Here is a 19,052-nt window from a genome sequence, read left to right as displayed (position 1 = left end):
TAAACTATGGCACACCACTATCAAAGAACCTCGAGATGTGGAACTGGAATGGTATGAGGAGGTCTGGGTAGACTTGGAAGAAACTGGTGACTGTATATATTTAACATGTACCCCAGATGAGTATGCTAGAAGAGGTGAGAGCTTGAGGGGGGTATGCAGAGCCTGGATGCCTAGAAAAGGAACACCTGCATGGGATGACGCAGTGATAGAGGAGCAAGAATGTAGAAGATTAGAAGAGCTAAAGAATTCGTTACTTTAGTAACGAAAGGGGGGAAATGTAGGGGAGGACTGGCCGCGAGGCCCTCCTCACCTGCAGCCTTCTCCCCAGGTGAGGACCATGACTCGGTGGCCGTCCCCTCATGCCACCCGGGCCCAGGTGGAGGAGGGGTCACCCGCCGACGACATTGCCCACACATATCCGTTCCCTGCATATACCAAAATTCAGTTAGGCCTAGAAGCCATCTTGTTTAGCAAACATGGCGTGAGTTCAGCACACTGTAACGAGGCCCCCACCTTTGGAGGGCCTTTCATGCATCTCCACCGCCGCAGTAACCCTGGTAGATCCGCTGCGAGCGCGTTCCCATGAGAAAGTCGGGTATGAGCTAACCCGAGATGCTAACACTGTAACATTTTATCGTTCACAATGTAATATTGCACCCCGCACGACCTGGTCCGCGAGGCCGGGGTGACGGGAAAAAAGCTGAAGCATCACTATCCGAAGAAAGTAGAAAATAATTCAAGTATTGGTATTAACGAACTACCTCTGTTTAAACAGATCCTGTAAACTGTGAATAAACCATAAAGATGTGACGTTACATGACACCACCCCAGGTCTGGACTAGTGCTGCTATAACCACAGAGAAAGATGTCGACCCAATGTATAGCCTTTATCTGTATAAGTGTTCTTACAATTTTATGTAGAAACCTGAACTCATATATGTTTTCTTAAATCACCCAAAGCAGCGAGCATCAATCTCTGTAGGCCATAACCTAGAACTACCTCGTGTAACGTCTAATGTACATAAAATAATCACACCATGTAGTAAATATAATGTTAGGTAACGAAAAAGTACTCGGACCGACTGTATTAAAGAAATGTGTAACGAAATTAAAATATATATATGTGTGTTTAAATAACATCAAAATAAGGCGGAACATTATAAAAGTTCTGCATTCAAAAGTTAGCAACGCACGAGGAAAAAACCTTTGTGAATATATGCAAGGCCATTCTCCCTCCCACCCTACCAAGCCTGCCAGATAAAGAAGCTAAGGCCTGTGCCGCGCTCCCTCACCTCCCCCAACCAAGCTGGAGCCGCTTCAGAGAGTCAGAGGCCCCGGTACCGCACCCAAGGCCACAGCCCGCCACCTGTGTTATTTACAGCACGGTAATAAACCCACGTTTGAATCCACTGATCTACCAGCACCCTCTCGTAAATTCCACAACCCTCCCCCTAGACCACCCCAAGAATCATGACCCCGTGCAAAGATGACCCCCATCACTGGGACAAGACACAGAGACCCCTTTATATAATAACTTCTAACGCGGCAGACAGACATGTATCATTCGGCTCAGGCCCCAGAGCCCAGCCCCTCGACCTAAAATACCGGTCAATAGGACACAGGTAAATCTCACCCCAACCGACAACCACCGGACCTCTCACGAGGTGCATTCCTCATGTGTTGCGTTTATTTTATAAGACAAACTGCTGAGCGATTTATTGATGAACTTAGATGTCGTTTCTTGAATAACTGCAGTGTGCATGGCCTAGGGCAAACGAGTCAGGAAAGGTATTCATCTTTGTCACAGGCTGCCCCAGCATACCAACACCGCTCGGATGACCTCAAGCTGGCCTGCCAGGCCCAACCCAACCCACGAGGCTGACCAGTGACGTCCTCACGCCAAGACCAACCACGCTGCAGCAACACCTATAGCTAGTCGACGCCACCCAATCCCAATTAACTTGTGCCCCCTATAGTGTGTAGGTTCTGATGACGTTTTTTGTATTAGAAATACGCCTGTCTTTGCTATTGTCAGACAGAGCGCTCTCGGAGGTTGCAGAGTTCTTTGCATGCCCTATTCTTTGGATAAACTCCCACTTACGCTCACCCGCACTCTGTCTTGGTCTTATTCCCACTACGGGAGAGTCCCTTATTGTCTCTCATTGCGGGGAGGATCGTGCTGAAATTGGGGGCGCTTCCTTTCAGTGGTGACCCCGATAGCGTGATACCTCCAAATTATTTTTCCTAACTCCTTTTTAACGACCCCCTTGTGGCACGAGAATCTCCGGTCGAGAAGGGATACGCACGGTGAGCCGGCTCCGGGAGGCTGCCCGCCAACGGCGACCGGCACAATAAGAAGTGCGCACTCAATGAGAAAGGGTACGGGATCCCGATTGGAAAAAAATCCCCTTTGAGTGCCGCTCGCCGGAGCCAGGGGCTGACCGTTGAGTTACCGGTGACACTGCCTGGACGGACCCAGTTTCGGAGACTATCGGTTCAAGACGGGCACGTGAGTACTGAGTGCGAGCGACCGTAAAGGGGAAGGGAGGGGAAATTGTGTACAGGAGAACGGGGACAGGTAGAGGAGAAGAATAACGGGGGTCTACTAAAGACGGGTCTTAAAACTTTCTTTATCTTTTCTTTGCATATGGCCATTAGGAGTAAGAAATAAGTGAAGTGGTAGAAGTGACGGAAACCTAGCTCCGAAAGGGGTTGGAAGGCGGCGCCGCATAGTGCTATCTAAACTAGTACTGGGAATATATGAAGAAGTAAGAAATAAGTTATTGGTGTCTGGCAAAGGGAGACACCGGGAATATTTTTTAGTGATTGCTACTCTCTCTATTTCTTTTTTTCCATTCCACGGGGCAGGGGGAGAAAGCGATAAGGGTATAAGGTAAATATGCTTGTAGAAGAACTATAAAATAGGGAGCACATTTGTAGGATTGGGGATTAAGTAGTGGCACGTACAGACGTGAACATAGTAACATTAGCAGAAAAACAGGGACAGCTGGCCAGGGAGGAAAGGGAGGAAAAAAGACGAGGTGTGAGTGGAAAAGCATTGTGAAGGGTGCGCGCACCGTGTGAGTGTTGGAAACGAGCGGTTGATCGCGAGGTGGTGCCAGAGAGTGTTGACCATAACTAGTACTTGATCAGTTGCAAGCGGAATCACATGAGAGTGTATGGGAATGGGAAGGGGATGAGCTATGGTGAGTGAGGAAGAATTTACGCAGTGAATAAAAGTTGGGTGATAATTTTTTGAGACGTCCGCTCTTGTCTGTGCCATAAAGGTATACATACACAAACCTACACCTAACTAAAAGTAAAGAAGGTGGACACGGCTGTGTTAGTGATTTAGAGGATGGGGGCCGAAACTCCCTTGTCACATATTTGTAAGAGCTTACCGGGATACGCTGAACGAATAAATAAATATCATGATCAATGGGTAACAGAATTGAAAGGGGAGGGTCTGCCCCAGATTTGGCCAGAGGGAGGGTCTTTTGATAAAAGCGTTCTTGATATGGTACGAGCATGCATTAGCCTCAAGTATAAGGGGAAACAATGGCAAAATAGGAAGGAGATATTAGACCTCTGGAGATTGTTTGAGGAAGTACCCCCACCCAAAGCTCCGGCACCAAATATTGATCTACCTTCCACCACAGATAATCCATTGATGATTCCAAGAGAGGAAAAGGAACAGCCAAGTACAGAACAACCTGCGGAGGTGATTAGTTTGTACCCGATATTACCTAAACCAGCCCCCGCAGCAGGATATAGCGATCCTACTTATGTGCCTCACCCCACAACTGGTACACCACAAAGACCAACAGCCCCCCCGCCATACGAAAGCACCAGAGAGCGCGCCCAGGGAAGCACACAGAGGGTGGATATAGAAAAGCTAACGAGTGACTTAGAGTCGAGGCTTACTGTGGCAAGGGATGAACTCTCAAGAATAAAAGACATATGTGAGCGCACGGCGTGCGCCCCTACACAATCAGGACGCACGTCTAGAGCGTCGAGCGAAAGTAGACAAATTGAGGAAGGATGGAAAAAGGGGGAAATACTGTTCAGAATCGAAGAAGAGCCGACACGAATAATAGAGATAGGAGCAGTAGAAGGGAGCATTGGTGATGTATCACGAGAGAGAGGGATCAGAGAGGACTTGTTATGTGATGTCAGAGGAGGGTTGGATGAGAGTGATAGGTTGAGTATGGCAGTGGGAGGGGAAAGCGAGGAAGTGGACGGTGCATGTTCGCTAGGGACTATAGACGACGAATGGATGGGACGACTAAGAAATAGGGTGGGGAAGATGGCGTCATTGGAGTCAGCAGCGACTAAGGAAAGGGAGGGTGCAACCGCAAAAGGGAAGTTACAACTTCCATTGATACACAGAGGGGGGGGGGGACCAAACTATATACCATGGGCTCAGATGGATAAGGCTAATTTAATGAAATTATTGCCCCAACTGTCAGGAGGGGCGAGCAAGTGGATATATGCATTTGAGAAACACACCGCCGGCATACCGTTGGCAGTAGGCGATGTGAAAAGCCTACTAGTAACCGCAGTAGGAGATCAAGCGGACAGAGTATGGGCTAAGGCTGGTTTCCCGGCCGTGACGTTGGACTGTGATCGCCATGATGGGGCTTCCTTTAATACGGTACGAGCAAGGGTGTGGGACGCACTGCGGGAGACATTCCCAGATACCCCCGATTTACAGTCAGTGATGCAATGTACAATGAATGACGGGGAGGATGCTATGGATTACATTCTCCGGGTGCAGGAGATGTGGAGAGCGGAAACGGGCACGCCCTGGCACCAATCCACATCTCTATTTTATTTTATCATTAAGAGAGGGCTCCCAAAAGAGGTGCAGAAGGCACTCGATAAAATAGCGGGCGTTGAGGCAAAGGGGTGGCCAGAGATCCAAAGTATAATAGTGCACCATTGCAAAAGGATCAAAGAGAGAGAGAGGGAAGTAGCACAGAAAAGGTTGGCAGACGAGGCGAAGTTGGTACAATCAAAACTGGTGAAGGTTGCAGCAGCGGTAGCAGGGCTCCCACTCATGAGGGAGGGAGACGAAGGAGAGGAGGGGCAAATAGCAATACAAGGAAGAATAGCAGCAAATTGGGCAGGACAAGGACAACGACAGTGGACTGAGCAGGAGCAGAACGGAGGTCCAACGTGGCAAGAGTGGGCCCCAAGAGGGGGAAGAGGTGGGTACAGGGGCCGAAGAGGAGGACAAGGGTATGGAGGAATGGGAGGAAATGGGTGGCAGGGCCCCAGAGGTCCACAGGGGAGCTGCTGGAATTGTGGGAGATGGGGGCACTACTCAAGAGAGTGCAGGAGCAGACAAAACAACGGGTTCCAGGAGACAGAACAGTACGGCCACCCCCACCCAGGGAGCCCCTACGGCCTCCCCATGGGACAATACCAACAACCAGAAAATGTAGGACAAAGAAGTAACGCACAACTACACGGACATCAGTACAGAACACAAAACCACCCACAGAATAATGACAATATGCAATACACGCCAGGTAACACTTTCGCCACAGTAGCTAACGGAGCGCCTGCTCCCGCACCTTACAGCGGGGTGTCAGTAGTTTCGGGGAACATTTTTGATCAAGGGGGGGCAATGAGACACCCCGCATAGGACAGCCCACAGAGAGCACTTGCGTGTCCAGTACTATCTACGACCCACAATGCATCAGAGGAACCATTGATAGGAGCGCAGATAGGAGACAAGCAGTTCATATTCATGGTGGATTCGGGAGCGGAGAAATCATGCATTAGAGAGGGCCGGTTCCCGTTATCTAATAGAACGTTAGAGACGCAGGGGTTCTCTGGGGCTGTAATTGAAGTTCCTTACACAGAGGCATTGGATGTGACAGTGGGGGGTAAAACAGTGAAAGCACCCTTACTGTACTATGAACACTCTCCCATTAATTTGCTGGGGAGAGATCTCTTAAGCAAACTGAATATGACAATATCATTCACAGGGAGCGGTATCGTATGTTCGACGCCAGGCATATGCCCCCTCCGCATATTAGCAGTAATACACGGCCACACAATCATGCAAGAGATCAGAGGGTTACCAAGAAACGAGGAGATGTTTGTTGAAGGCATGAGAACATTGGCTCTCATAGTACCAGAACTAAAAAGGATGGATTGGAGGATTCCAGCCGAATTCCTCTTCCGCCCCATAGCAAGCCCCGACACTGCTCCCGGGTCAGTGCTATCGTTGGATTTACACGCAGTACACGTGTCAGCAAACAGAATATGTGTGATTGGCATTGACATGGAAGGGTGTGAGTGGCGGACAGTACTGTGTACAAATGCAAATATCCCACTGAGGGAGCTCTCGGACGAGGAGCTATTTTCTGACACTGAGACAGATGGCGAAATAGTGATGGAACTAGCAATGCCGTGCGACATTGTAGTTACAGCCAGAAAAAGTCAAGTTGAATTAATGGCAGTAGTAGGAGCACCACATGCATTTCTTGATGACGACATGGGGTTAGTACCCACTAACATATGGACAAATGGCCCCCATGATGTGGGGTTATTACATGGGGTTCAGCCTGTGGTAATAAACCTGAAACCGGGAGCAATTCTACCCCGGGTAAAACAATATCCATTGTCACGCGAAGCAGAAGAAGGGATCAGAGAGACACTAGATGCACTGCTAGCACAAGGAATAATAGTGCCCTCAAACTCCCCATGCAACACATGCATTTACCCGATTAAAAAGGCGAAGGGAGGTTCATGGAGGATGATACAGGATTTACGCCCACTCAATGATGTAATTCAGAAGGAGTTGCCTTTAGTCCCGAACCCGGCGACAATACTGTGCAACATTCCGAAAACGGCATCTCACTTCACAGTTATTGACTTAAAAAATGCATTTTTTTCGATTCCCTTAGCAGAAGAGAGCAGGTACTTAACAGCGTTTACACTAGGGGGGAGGAGGTTCGAACACTGCAGACTACCACAAGGATATTGCGAGAGCCCAAGCATATTCAACAGGGTACTACATGAAGATCTGGGGAATTTGTCTGTAGAAAGCACAGTGATTCAGTACGTTGATGATTTATTGATTTGTGCACAAACTGAGGAAGAGTGCAGAAAGGACTCAATAACACTCCTGACATTATTGGCCAATAAAGGGTACAAGGTGGACAAGGGGAAGTTACAATACTGTCTGACAGAGGTCCTATACTTGGGACAGCTGATATCAAAGGATGGCAAGCGGATCATACCAGACAGGGCACAGGCGATTAGAGCAGTTGGGGAGCCCAAAACAGTAAAAGAGATGCAGAAATTTCTAGGTATGTGCAACTATTGCCGAGCATGGATATTGGATTATGCAGCATACACAAGGCCCTTGTTGCAGGCACTAAAAGAGGCACAGCAGGAAAACAAACACATAGAATGGACAGAAGAGATGAACACAGCATTTAACTCACTAAAAGAGCTGATATCAAGCGCTCCAGTACTAGCAAATCCAGATTATGGGCGCAAATTCTTCTTATTTTCACACTGCAAAGGAACACTGATGACAGCAGTATTGACACAAAAGACATCGTTAGGGCACAAACCACTGGCTTACTATAGTGGCACCCTAGACGCAGTAATGCAAGGTCATTTCGCGTGCGAGCAATCCCTAGCTGCAGCCGCGTTCGCGATTGAGAAAAGTGCCACGATAGTGATGGGCTGTCCTGTGACACTGTTTGTGGAACACTCACTCTTTGCAATATTAGAGCGATCAAAGAGCACATTGACGACACAGCGCGCCACAGCATATGAAATAATACTGTCCAGCGCAAACATCCACATAGTAAGATGTAAAACAGTGAACCCGGCCACATTCATCACAGAGGCGTGTACCGTAGAGGACATGCAGAATCACAACTGCGCTACGTACACAGGTGACGAAGGTCAGGATCAAGTGATTTTCGAGAATGCCCTGAACGAGGGAGAGGTGTATTTCGTGGACGGGTCAGCATCAATAGACATGGAGACAGGAGAGAAACATGTGGGTATGGCAGTTGTACGATTAGAGGAAGATGAATACGAGACACTAGTGCAACACCGCCTCCCATCACACTATTCAGCCCAAGCAGCAGAACTAATAGCGCTAATAGAAGCATTGCATGCCGCCAAGGGGTGCGCAGTGACAATATATACCGACTCAGCATACATGACAACAACAGTACACGGCGGGTTGGCACGGTGGGGGCGGAGAGGGTTTCGACGAGCAGATGGAACACCAGTTCAGCATGCAGAATTATTGAAAGAACTGATTGAGGCCCTGCAAGACCCCACGGCAGTGGCCATCGTAAAATGCCAAGCCCACACCACAAATACTGATTTTATATCTTTGGGGAACGCGGCAGCAGACGCCGCTGCCAAAGAAGCTTCGTATTTACAGAAAGGTGTAGTAGGAGAGTACATGTTGCACCACACAGCAAGCCAAGAGGTCCCCACAGGATACAACATGATGCCCACACAGGAAATAATAGAGCTGCAAGAGGGAGCTAGTGCAGAAGAAAAATTGCTGTGGACTAAAAGGGGATGCAGCAAATCGCCGACTGATTTATTGTGGCGACAAAAAAGTTCAGGAAAAGCGGTAATGCCAGTTACATTGTTAGAAATAGCATTTCAACAACTACACTTTCCCGCACACAATGCAAAGCAACACATAATGGCGGACATACAAGAAGATTGGTTTGCACCTTGCCTCCATGAACACATCACAAGGCTGACTTTAGAATGCACGACATGTCAGATTTACAACTCAGGTATGACATTGCGCACACTGAGAGGAACGATACCAAAACCAACTGGCCCGTTCAGAGAGCTCCACATTGATTATGTAGACATGGGAGAAAGATGTAACGGGGCTCGCTACATGATTGTGGTTGTATGTCCATTTTCGAGGTGGGTGGAGGCAGGCCCCTGTGCGCGCCCTGATGCGAAGGGCGCCGCGAAGTTCCTAGTGCGGGAAGTGTTCCCGCGCTGGGGGATTTGCGAAGTCATTCGCTCAGACAACGGCACGCATTTTGTTAATGAACTATTCAAAGAAGTGACTACCCTATTGGGAATAAAGCACAAATTATGTTCGATTTATCATCCTCAAAGTAATGGCGTAGTGGAAAAGATGAACGGTCTGTTAAAAAGCAGATTGTCAAAACTGTGTTTTTCCCTTAAAAAGACCTGGATGTACTGCCTGCCTTTGGCCCTGTTTGAGTTACGAAATCAACCAAGTAAAGACCACCATTTGTCCCCGCATGAGATCGTCACGGGAAGGAGAATGCACACAGCGCATTCGCCTCTCCGTGAACGTTCTGATGCACACAGAAGTGCAGCGATATTGGGAGAGGAGTTCACAGAGTACTTGAAAAAACTGACACGGGCAGCGCGCGTAATTGCGAAGCAACTAGCCCCCTCCTCTACAAGAGAGGAGGGGAACACAACAGAAACAGAGACACTGCCTGAAAAACCATTACAACTAATGCCTGGTGACCTTATATATGTCAGAAGTTTTGTGCGAAGGTGGAATGCGCCACGTTTCCATGGCCCTTATGAGGTAGTGTTTTGCACACCCACAGCAGTAAAGGTGAAGGGCCTACGATACTGGGTACATTTGACAGACGTACGCAGAGCTTATAGCGCCGTGGAAGGTGAGGTACAGGACGAGGCACAGGCAACTGCGGACAATGAAGTTGTGCAGAATGAATGATGGGAATTTTGTGTGCATTAAGTGATGAACTTTGAACGCGACTGGCGCACGACAACGTGTACTGAAATAAATATGTGTATATATATATATATAATTTTTTACAACTTTCGAAGGTTTTTTGTGGTTTTTTTTTTTTTTTTTGGTTTTGGAGAAGTTTTTTTTTCTCTCGACTTTCTTCTTTATATATGAAATAATGTACGGATAGTAATGATTGTAAAGTTACCTTGTCTGTGGACACACCCCCTCCCTCACCCACTCCCATACTTTGCCGAAAAAATGTCACAACGTTATAAATGTTTACATGCTTGTACTTAATGAACTTTTATGTTTCAAACAGGATTTACTATGGCATCGAATGGGCAGCCTGCAACTAATAGATTTGTTAGATTTAGAGAAATGTTAGCAGATAGATTGACATATTCATACGAATGCGGTTTATCAATGTGTGTTATTGTGTTCTTCATCTCAATATTTTGCCTAGTGACACATTGGGTCATAGCGTTCATCTCTACCGAGATGAACGAGGGGGGAGGGGGGAGTAACACCACCCTTGCCCCTGGCACGAATTCAATTACAAGTATGAATATTAAAGAAGGTGATTTTTTGGTCTGGGATGGATCACGCCTTGTATGGGGTTACTACACTGCACCACCCACTGTTGCCCCGTCACAATCAAGAGATAAAGATATGAAAAATGACACAATGTCCCTACCTGAAATATATAACAGCCCCACTACCCTTCCCGTCCCGATACAAAACAGCGATTTATTGTTTATTGAGGAAAATGGAAAAGTAATTACGATGACAGAACACAAGTTCCTATATGAAGAATTGGAAAAGGGGGGAGGGAATGAGAAAGGGGGGCCTATTCTTTCACCTATCGAAACTAAAAGATATAGGAGGGGGGAGAGAAGTAGGCGAAGAAGAGAGACAAGCAGGAGGGGGTATGATGAGTATTATGGGTTAGGATTAGACAAGATGGAAGACCCACGACACCCCCACCAAGCAAATAAATGGTATGCAGATATGAGTACAACAGCTAAACAGACAACCAATGAAAGCTGCTATGTCTGTTCGCTCATCCCCCATGCATCAGGTACACCCAAAGTGTTGTTGCCAAGAGAATTGCCCATTGTGGATGCTCAATGTCTCCTTCATCTCACACTGTGTAGAATAAAGAACACCTTTCAAGCACACGATGTCTCTTTCAAAATGATACAGGACAACAAAACGTGCTATTCAAAAGCGTCTGGAGTGGTCTGTCTTAAAGAACCTTTCTTTGCAATACAAGGGACGCTGTTTTCCGAAAACAAATGGAAAGATGAAGAAGTACTGTGCAAAGCGGAAGCACTGAGAGGTGTCCAACCAGACAAGCTGCGGTGGATGGAAAAAACGTGCCTACCAATATGGAAAGAACACATCTCTAAACTAACATGGGTAACAGCGATGGAGAAACCCTTCAAGCTACAAAGTGAAATACAAAACGAACTATGTTTCAAGGGAGAAGGAAAAGTGGCAATGGGAACGAATAAAAACTGTAACAAAACTCTCACCATCCCAGACATGAAAAAAGGAACAGCAGCACTAATGGACACATACTGGGTATGCGGGAATAAGGCTTACTTGCACCTTCCCCAGGCATGGAGTGGCAGCTGCTCAATGGCCACTTTGCATTCGGCCCTTATGGTGATTCCAGAAAGTCACGTCGACGAAAATAAAAGGACGCAAGGAAACATGAACAAGGATGCGACATCTCCCACTGCAGAAGCGCACCTCTATGTCCTGTCCTCCGGAGGGAAAGAAGAGGAGCTATCACGGAACAAGCGAGCATCGAACTACATATCACAAGCATCATCCGATTTATTGGCACAGATCCCAGACAGGTATCGCCTGTTCAGCTCCGTGGAAACATTTTTTGCCTCACTAGTTTCAAGTGTCCAAGCAAGAGCAAACGCAAAATGGCTCCAGATCACACGGTGGGAACTGATTCAGCTGGCCAATGACACTGAAGAAGGGTTCAACATAATAAAGGTGGAACTACGAGCTCTGCGACTAATGACCATGCAGAACAGGTATGTTCTGGACCTGCTAACAGCAATCGATGGAGGTGTTTGCCGAAAAATAGGAAGTGCGTGCTGCACGTTCGTACCTTCTGAAGACGCAGAAAATGGGTCCCTGTCCCACGTCATTGAAGCAGTACATAACCTGGGAGAGAAGATGAAGCTGGAAGGTGGGGCTAAAGATAGCTCATGGTTCGACAATATCTTCTCCTGGGTTCCCTCATGGCTTGGAATGGCGATGAAGTTCTTGATACCAGTTGTGGTGGTCCTCCTCGTGGTGTTGTGCCAGTGCCAGGTGGGCCTCCGATGTTGTGCTAACGCAGTCCCTAACGGTGCAATGATGATGGTGACAATGGGCAACTCTGGTGGTGCAATTAAGGCGACACAAGAAGTACATGTACAGACAGGAACAGATAACACTCCTAGATACCAGTTAGTGCCTATGTGCCGTGATAAGTACATAGTAGATAAACTATGGCACACCACTATCAAAGAACCTCGAGATGTGGAACTGGAATGGTATGAGGAGGTCTGGGTAGACTTGGAAGAAACTGGTGACTGTATATATTTAACATGTACCCCAGATGAGTATGCTAGAAGAGGTGAGAGCTTGAGGGGGGTATGCAGAGCCTGGATGCCTAGAAAAGGAACACCTGCATGGGATGACGCAGTGATAGAGGAGCAAGAATGTAGAAGATTAGAAGAGCTAAAGAATTCGTTACTTTAGTAACGAAAGGGGGGAAATGTAGGGGAGGACTGGCCGCGAGGCCCTCCTCACCTGCAGCCTTCTCCCCAGGTGAGGACCATGACTCGGTGGCCGTCCCCTCATGCCACCCGGGCCCAGGTGGAGGAGGGGTCACCCGCCGACGACATTGCCCACACATATCCGTTCCCTGCATATACCAAAATTCAGTTAGGCCTAGAAGCCATCTTGTTTAGCAAACATGGCGTGAGTTCAGCACACTGTAACGAGGCCCCCACCTTTGGAGGGCCTTTCATGCATCTCCACCGCCGCAGTAACCCTGGTAGATCCGCTGCGAGCGCGTTCCCATGAGAAAGTCGGGTATGAGCTAACCCGAGATGCTAACACTGTAACATTTTATCGTTCACAATGTAATATTGCACCCCGCACGACCTGGTCCGCGAGGCCGGGGTGACGGGAAAAAAGCTGAAGCATCACTATCCGAAGAAAGTAGAAAATAATTCAAGTATTGGTATTAACGAACTACCTCTGTTTAAACAGATCCTGTAAACTGTGAATAAACCATAAAGATGTGACGTTACATGACACCACCCCAGGTCTGGACTAGTGCTGCTATAACCACAGAGAAAGATGTCGACCCAATGTATAGCCTTTATCTGTATAAGTGTTCTTACAATTTTATGTAGAAACCTGAACTCATATATGTTTTCTTAAATCACCCAAAGCAGCGAGCATCAATCTCTGTAGGCCATAACCTAGAACTACCTCGTGTAACGTCTAATGTACATAAAATAATCACACCATGTAGTAAATATAATGTTAGGTAACGAAAAAGTACTCGGACCGACTGTATTAAAGAAATGTGTAACGAAATTAAAATATATATATGTGTGTTTAAATAACATCAAAATAAGGCGGAACATTATAAAAGTTCTGCATTCAAAAGTTAGCAACGCACGAGGAAAAAACCTTTGTGAATATATGCAAGGCCATTCTCCCTCCCACCCTACCAAGCCTGCCAGATAAAGAAGCTAAGGCCTGTGCCGTGCTCCCTCACCTCCCCCAACCAAGCTGGAGCCGCTTCAGAGAGTCAGAGGCCCCGGTACCGCACCCAAGGCCACAGCCCGCCACCTGTGTTATTTACAGCACGGTAATAAACCCATGTTTGAATCCACTGATCTACCAGCACCCTCTCGTAAATTCCACAACCCTCCCCCTAGACCACCCCAAGAATCATGACCCCGTGCAAAGATGACCCCCATCACTGGGACAAGACACAGAGACCCCTTTATATAATAACTTCTAACGCGGCAGACAGACATGTATCATTCGGCTCAGGCCCCAGAGCCCAGCCCCTCGACCTAAAATACCGGTCAATAGGACACAGGTAAATCTCACCCCAACCGACAACCACCGGACCTCTCACGAGGTGCATTCCTCATGTGTTGCGTTTATTTTATAAGACAAACTGCTGAGCGATTTATTGATGAACTTAGATGTCGTTTCTTGAATAACTGCAGTGTGCATGGCCTAGGGCAAACGAGTCAGGAAAGGTATTCATCTTTGTCACAGGCTGCCCCAGCATACCAACACCGCTCGGATGACCTCAAGCTGGCCTGCCAGGCCCAACCCAACCCACGAGGCTGACCAGTGACGTCCTGACGCCAAGACCAACCACGCTGCAGCAACACCTATAGCTAGTCGACGCCACCCAATCCCAATTAACTTGTGCCCCCTATAGTGTGTAGGTTCTGATGACGTTTTTTGTATTAGAAATACGCCTGTCTTTGCTATTGTCAGACAGAGCGCTCTCGGAGGTTGCAGAGTTCTTTGCATGCCCTATTCTTTGGATAAACTCCCACTTACGCTCACCCGCACTCTGTCTTGGTCTTATTCCCACTACGGGAGAGTCCCTTATTGTCTCTCATTGCGGGGAGGATCGTGCTGAAATTGGGGGCGCTTCCTTTCATCCTTCTGAGGTACATAAATGAGTACCAACACAGGTTGGGCGATATTGTATATATATTTTTTTCTATATAAAGCACTTAAGCGTAAGTGCTATATAATAAAATACCATTATCATTTGGTCATGGACGTCTGCTTGCATTCACAGTCATTTGTTAATATGGGCCTAGATACACCGATATTAATGATACATATGTTGATACATTCTTGTATGAAATGTATATCACATTATAGTGATATCGTAACCATGTTTGTCGTAGTGTACTTAGGAACAATGCTATGTGATGCCACTTTGTTTTGTCAAGGAGTGAAAGATCAAGTTCAATCGTTTCCAGTGATGTCACTTTGGAGCGGGGTCAAACGACATCACTTCCTGTGATGTCATCAGACATCAAGGGTCGTGTGATGTCACTTCCGCTACCCCTGGCATTTTGGTGAAATGAAGTCCCTGTTGTCCCATGAATATATTCTACAATAAAGATGCAGAGCATTACATCATTGCTATGATTACACAGACCGAATATGCACAAATTCACAAACGCATGCACATAATAAATGAAAAGCAATGCAAACACATTTTGAACAGTGTTTGCTTTTGTGTAGGCAAGGGATAGGCCCTTGCGAGGCACTACAATAATACTACTACATGGCCGCGTGACTTAAACGGTCCTCACTCGAAGCTGGGTTGGTTCTTGGGGGAGCCGCATCCATACAAGTGACCCTCCCTCCTTGATTCTATAGCATTATAAAGCAGAAGTGTAACATATACAGACACCAGACTCCTTCTTGCAGATTATTTTTCGATCAATCATGTGTAAAGTTTTGTCAGGCATATTGTTCGTTTTTGGTGCCCCAGCAACCATCTCTCGCTCTATGATGTCAGCCAAGCACCGGCTGCCATCTCCTTTTACTACAGCAATGAATTCTTAGCTTCTGTGGATAAATCCACCATCCCACTCAGAGAAAGAGACAGGGTGCAAGAAAGATGAAACGACATTACTATGTTAAAGAGAATATGTTGTCTGTCTTGTCCCCGCGCTTCTATGCCTCTGGGCGTTGTCCCAGCGCGTTACAAATACATTTAAATAAAACAAAGAAGAGCTGTCTTGCTCTCTGGATTGCCATCTTGTTCTCGTTGCTGCAGTTGAAGTACCTTCGATCAGGGCTGCTCCTAATGTAAGATTTTAAGTAGGTTCGCCATGTGCAAATGCAAACACAAGGCTGCTGCACTACTTACCGAATTTCATTATAAATAGCGGCACCTTCATACATGGCTCATTTTAAGTGAGATGTGATGTCCCTCGGAGTAGATGCTCTGCTCTGGAGGATATGGAGTTATTACAATAAAATACATCAGGCAAAATATATTTCACACTGGTTACTGCTACAATTATTGTGCACTGGACATCTAGTATTCCTGCCCACCCCAGAAACCTGCGTGATGATCCTTCGGAATGGGTGTAGAATTGGGCAGGGCCATACCGTCACAGGAGCGATCGTGGGGGGGAGAAAATGTGTGACTTCTTGTGTACCACCAATCCCCCGCAGTCCCCCTCCCCTCACTCCTGCAACCTAAAGTAATTGCTTTACAGACAATTTTTGGGTGCTAACGGAATTACCACTGTTTTTTCCACACCACCAAACTATAATTTTTTGCTTTAAATCCACAAGCGGCAAATCCACAAAAATCCCCCTGGAGCCTTTTGGACTCTAAAAATGGTAATTTATCACCATGTGTAGTTCTGTGGTAACCCCACGGGACAAAGTGGTGGTAGGAGTACTCAAGTTTGGTGGTAATCGAGTTTGTGGTCCAGTGCCAAGCCCTGGCTGTGATATGCTGCGAGTGAGAGAGTAACAGTCCGACGCAGGTGAGGACAGAGGTGCCGTGCCGACTACTGCCGACCAACACCATGGTGCATCATGCATGCATTGCCCATCAACCCTCTCTCTGTCATAATTAAATGTTACGCCTATGCCTGGCTGGCAATGGCTCAGGCTCCAACAGTAACAGCTTCTCAGGGGCGGGGCGACCGCCAGTCTGCCGCTGCATTATGGAAAATAATGGAATCGGTTTTTTAAGCATTTACTGATAATTTGTTATTGTTATAGCACTTTCACTGTATGAGTTGCTCACATCATTAGCATAGACTGCATAATCTTTGTGCCCTGATGCAAGTGTGTACCTGGATACGACTCTACCCCTTGTCCCACCAGGGCACTCAACCCTTGCTCTCCTCTCTCAGTTGCACACTGCATGGTCCTCGTCGCCAGACGACCATATTCTTGCATGCAGCATGCAGACTTTCCTGTCACTAAACCAGAAAATCTCGGTAGGCCTGTGGTGAAAAGTAGCAGACTTGGGCAAAAAGTGAACTTATACAGAAAGGGTAGTACTGCTACTGGTGTAGGCTCAATCTGATTTTGACATTAAATTAAACAAGACATATTTGTTCTATCAGAGAACCTATACCCATTTTACTAATGGAATGTATCCCCAAATAAGTGGCCCATAAGAAATGTCCAGAAAGAAAACAACCCACATACACCACAAAAAGGGCTGCAGATATAAATTAATTGTATTGAAACCATTTTTTGGGGGAATTTTCTTGTGCACACATAAAAAATAAATAAAATAGAAGATTACAAACCAAAACATATAGTAGCGTTTTAGACAAAACAACATTCAGCATTTTATCTTCCTTGAATCAATGTGGTTTGAAAAGTGGTAGACAGTTTGCAGCTTAAACATGGGTATCAGAAAGAATCAAAGACATAACATAAAACGTAATTATATATATATATATATATATATATATATATATATATATATATATATATATATATATATATTTATATACATATATATATATATACACACAACAACTTGTTTTCTTGGAAACCGTCCAGATTCAAAAATGCCTGGTGCATATACTAATCTACCTTGCACCCTTATTTAAAAGTTTTTTAGGAAGCATAGGTAGTACCAGCAGTCTTAAATCTGTCTGCTTAGGTACATTTTATCAGGAAAGATTGGTCCCAATAGCTAGATGCCAACGTCGCAGGGGGTAAAGTGGAGGTAACACCACCAAGTATGTGTCTATCACACGTACAATCTACGTTGCTGAACCTCAAAAAAAAAAAAAGTTAGGTTCATTATTCCCCCTTGCTTGCATCCATCTTGAAATCAAATCAGAGGGACGTGTTGGCCACCTTCTTCAGGGCGAGTGAACGGCCCCTAGAAAAACCAAGAAAGAGAGAGAGAAAGTAGTAAGTCTACTGTCCTCTCTGATGAATTGTATTTCCTTTCTATACCTTTCTGGGCACATTAGTAAAGAAAGAATTGTTCAGACGTTAAAAAAGTTAATTGAATATTGGACAATTATTATGAGGGGGGGGGGGCCTTCGTGAAAAACCAGGTTAGAGTGTATCATTGCTTGTATCCCTGGTAGTCTGTGGTGGGTGTATTAAATACAAATCTCACCACAAAATCCTTGTGAGGAAACTCTTGATAGGGCAGGCTCCCATACTGGACTCTGCTGGTCACAGGGCTGTTTGTTAAATTGCAAAAAGGGACAATCCCGTTGCACCCAAGATGAGGTGCGGAGAAAACACTTGAGTGAGAAAACTCTGAGGAGAAACAGAAAGATCGACATTTGTTAGGGAGTGCACCAGAGTCTCTGTGTCTGAGTACATACATAACAGAGACCTCGACTTGTTATTCAATGCTTGGATGTGCTCCAAATGTTTGGAGCATGTAGTCATTAGATTCCAAGCCAGCGGTGGGGCTAGTGATGTTCCCATCCAGACTTCGAAAAATATTGTATATTTGTTATTGTTTATAAATAAAATACCTGGGGACTGATGGTCCGATATTTGGCTCTCGTATAGACCTCGGTGTTTGAAAACCAGAATTTGGTTCAGCCGGTGTCCGTATTTCGGCAAAGACAGCATCATGTGCATCCTAGTGGATGGGAAAAAAACAAAAAGGAATTTTTGTTTTCCATGTACGCCAACTGCGTGTCAACTCTTTTCTCCCCATGCGGTTGAACTTTGCTGGGGAGTTGTAATAATAAAGCCCGTCTTTGAAGCAGCTTTCTTTCTGTGAAGAGGTCATTCGTAAATCTACATGTAAGTGTTTTCCTTTTTGTTTACCTTGTGTTTGGCGCGGCAGGGTGTGTTTTTTTCTGTGGGGCTGGTCTGTGATCCTGGCACCCAGGGGAAACTGAGTATGACCTACAGGTCGAATCTGATGTCTGGAGCTGTGCGATCGGCGTCAGCAGTACGAGCTCCTGTTGTAATGGAGCATGCCCAGAATGAGTGGTGGGTGTGTGTCTCTCGGCCAATCAGGATACTAGAATTTCTGTATCCTGGTTGGCTGTGACATCTGTCTTCCGGAAGCATAATCTGCTTTCGGGGCTGCTTGTACGAAATGCTGACATCACTGTTGGTGTGTGTTATACTTTGATCCACAAGTTTTTGTATTGGGGTAAGGGAACAGAGACTGTTGTATTCATGATCATCGCGCGACCCACTGGTCGAAAAGTGTGAATGCGAGGGAGCCTGGTAGACCCCTAAGGGGTGTGTG

At 46.3% G+C, this 19,052-nt stretch overlaps 1 long non-coding RNA gene across 1 annotated transcript in view; it reads right to left on the bottom strand.

Moving 5' to 3' along the window:
* LOC138504793 (uncharacterized) overlaps positions 1-18,734 on the bottom strand; it is a 70,949-nt gene extending 52,215 nt beyond the window's left edge. Inside the window, exons 1-2 of the long non-coding RNA XR_011279974.1 lie at positions 18,620-18,734; positions 18,319-18,428 (exon numbers count right to left, since the gene is read on the bottom strand). This is a non-coding gene — a long non-coding RNA (uncharacterized lncRNA). The remainder of the gene's footprint in view (positions 1-18,318; positions 18,429-18,619) is intronic.
* Between the last annotated feature and the right edge of the window lie 318 nt (positions 18,735-19,052).

Source organism: Ambystoma mexicanum, chromosome 11, assembly GCF_040938575.1.
Source record: "Ambystoma mexicanum isolate Mex_15411 chromosome 11, UKY_AmexF1_1, whole genome shotgun sequence".
Classification (NCBI taxonomy): domain Eukaryota; kingdom Metazoa; phylum Chordata; class Amphibia; order Caudata; family Ambystomatidae; genus Ambystoma; species Ambystoma mexicanum.
This window is presented reverse-complemented; position numbering and strand designations above follow the sequence as displayed.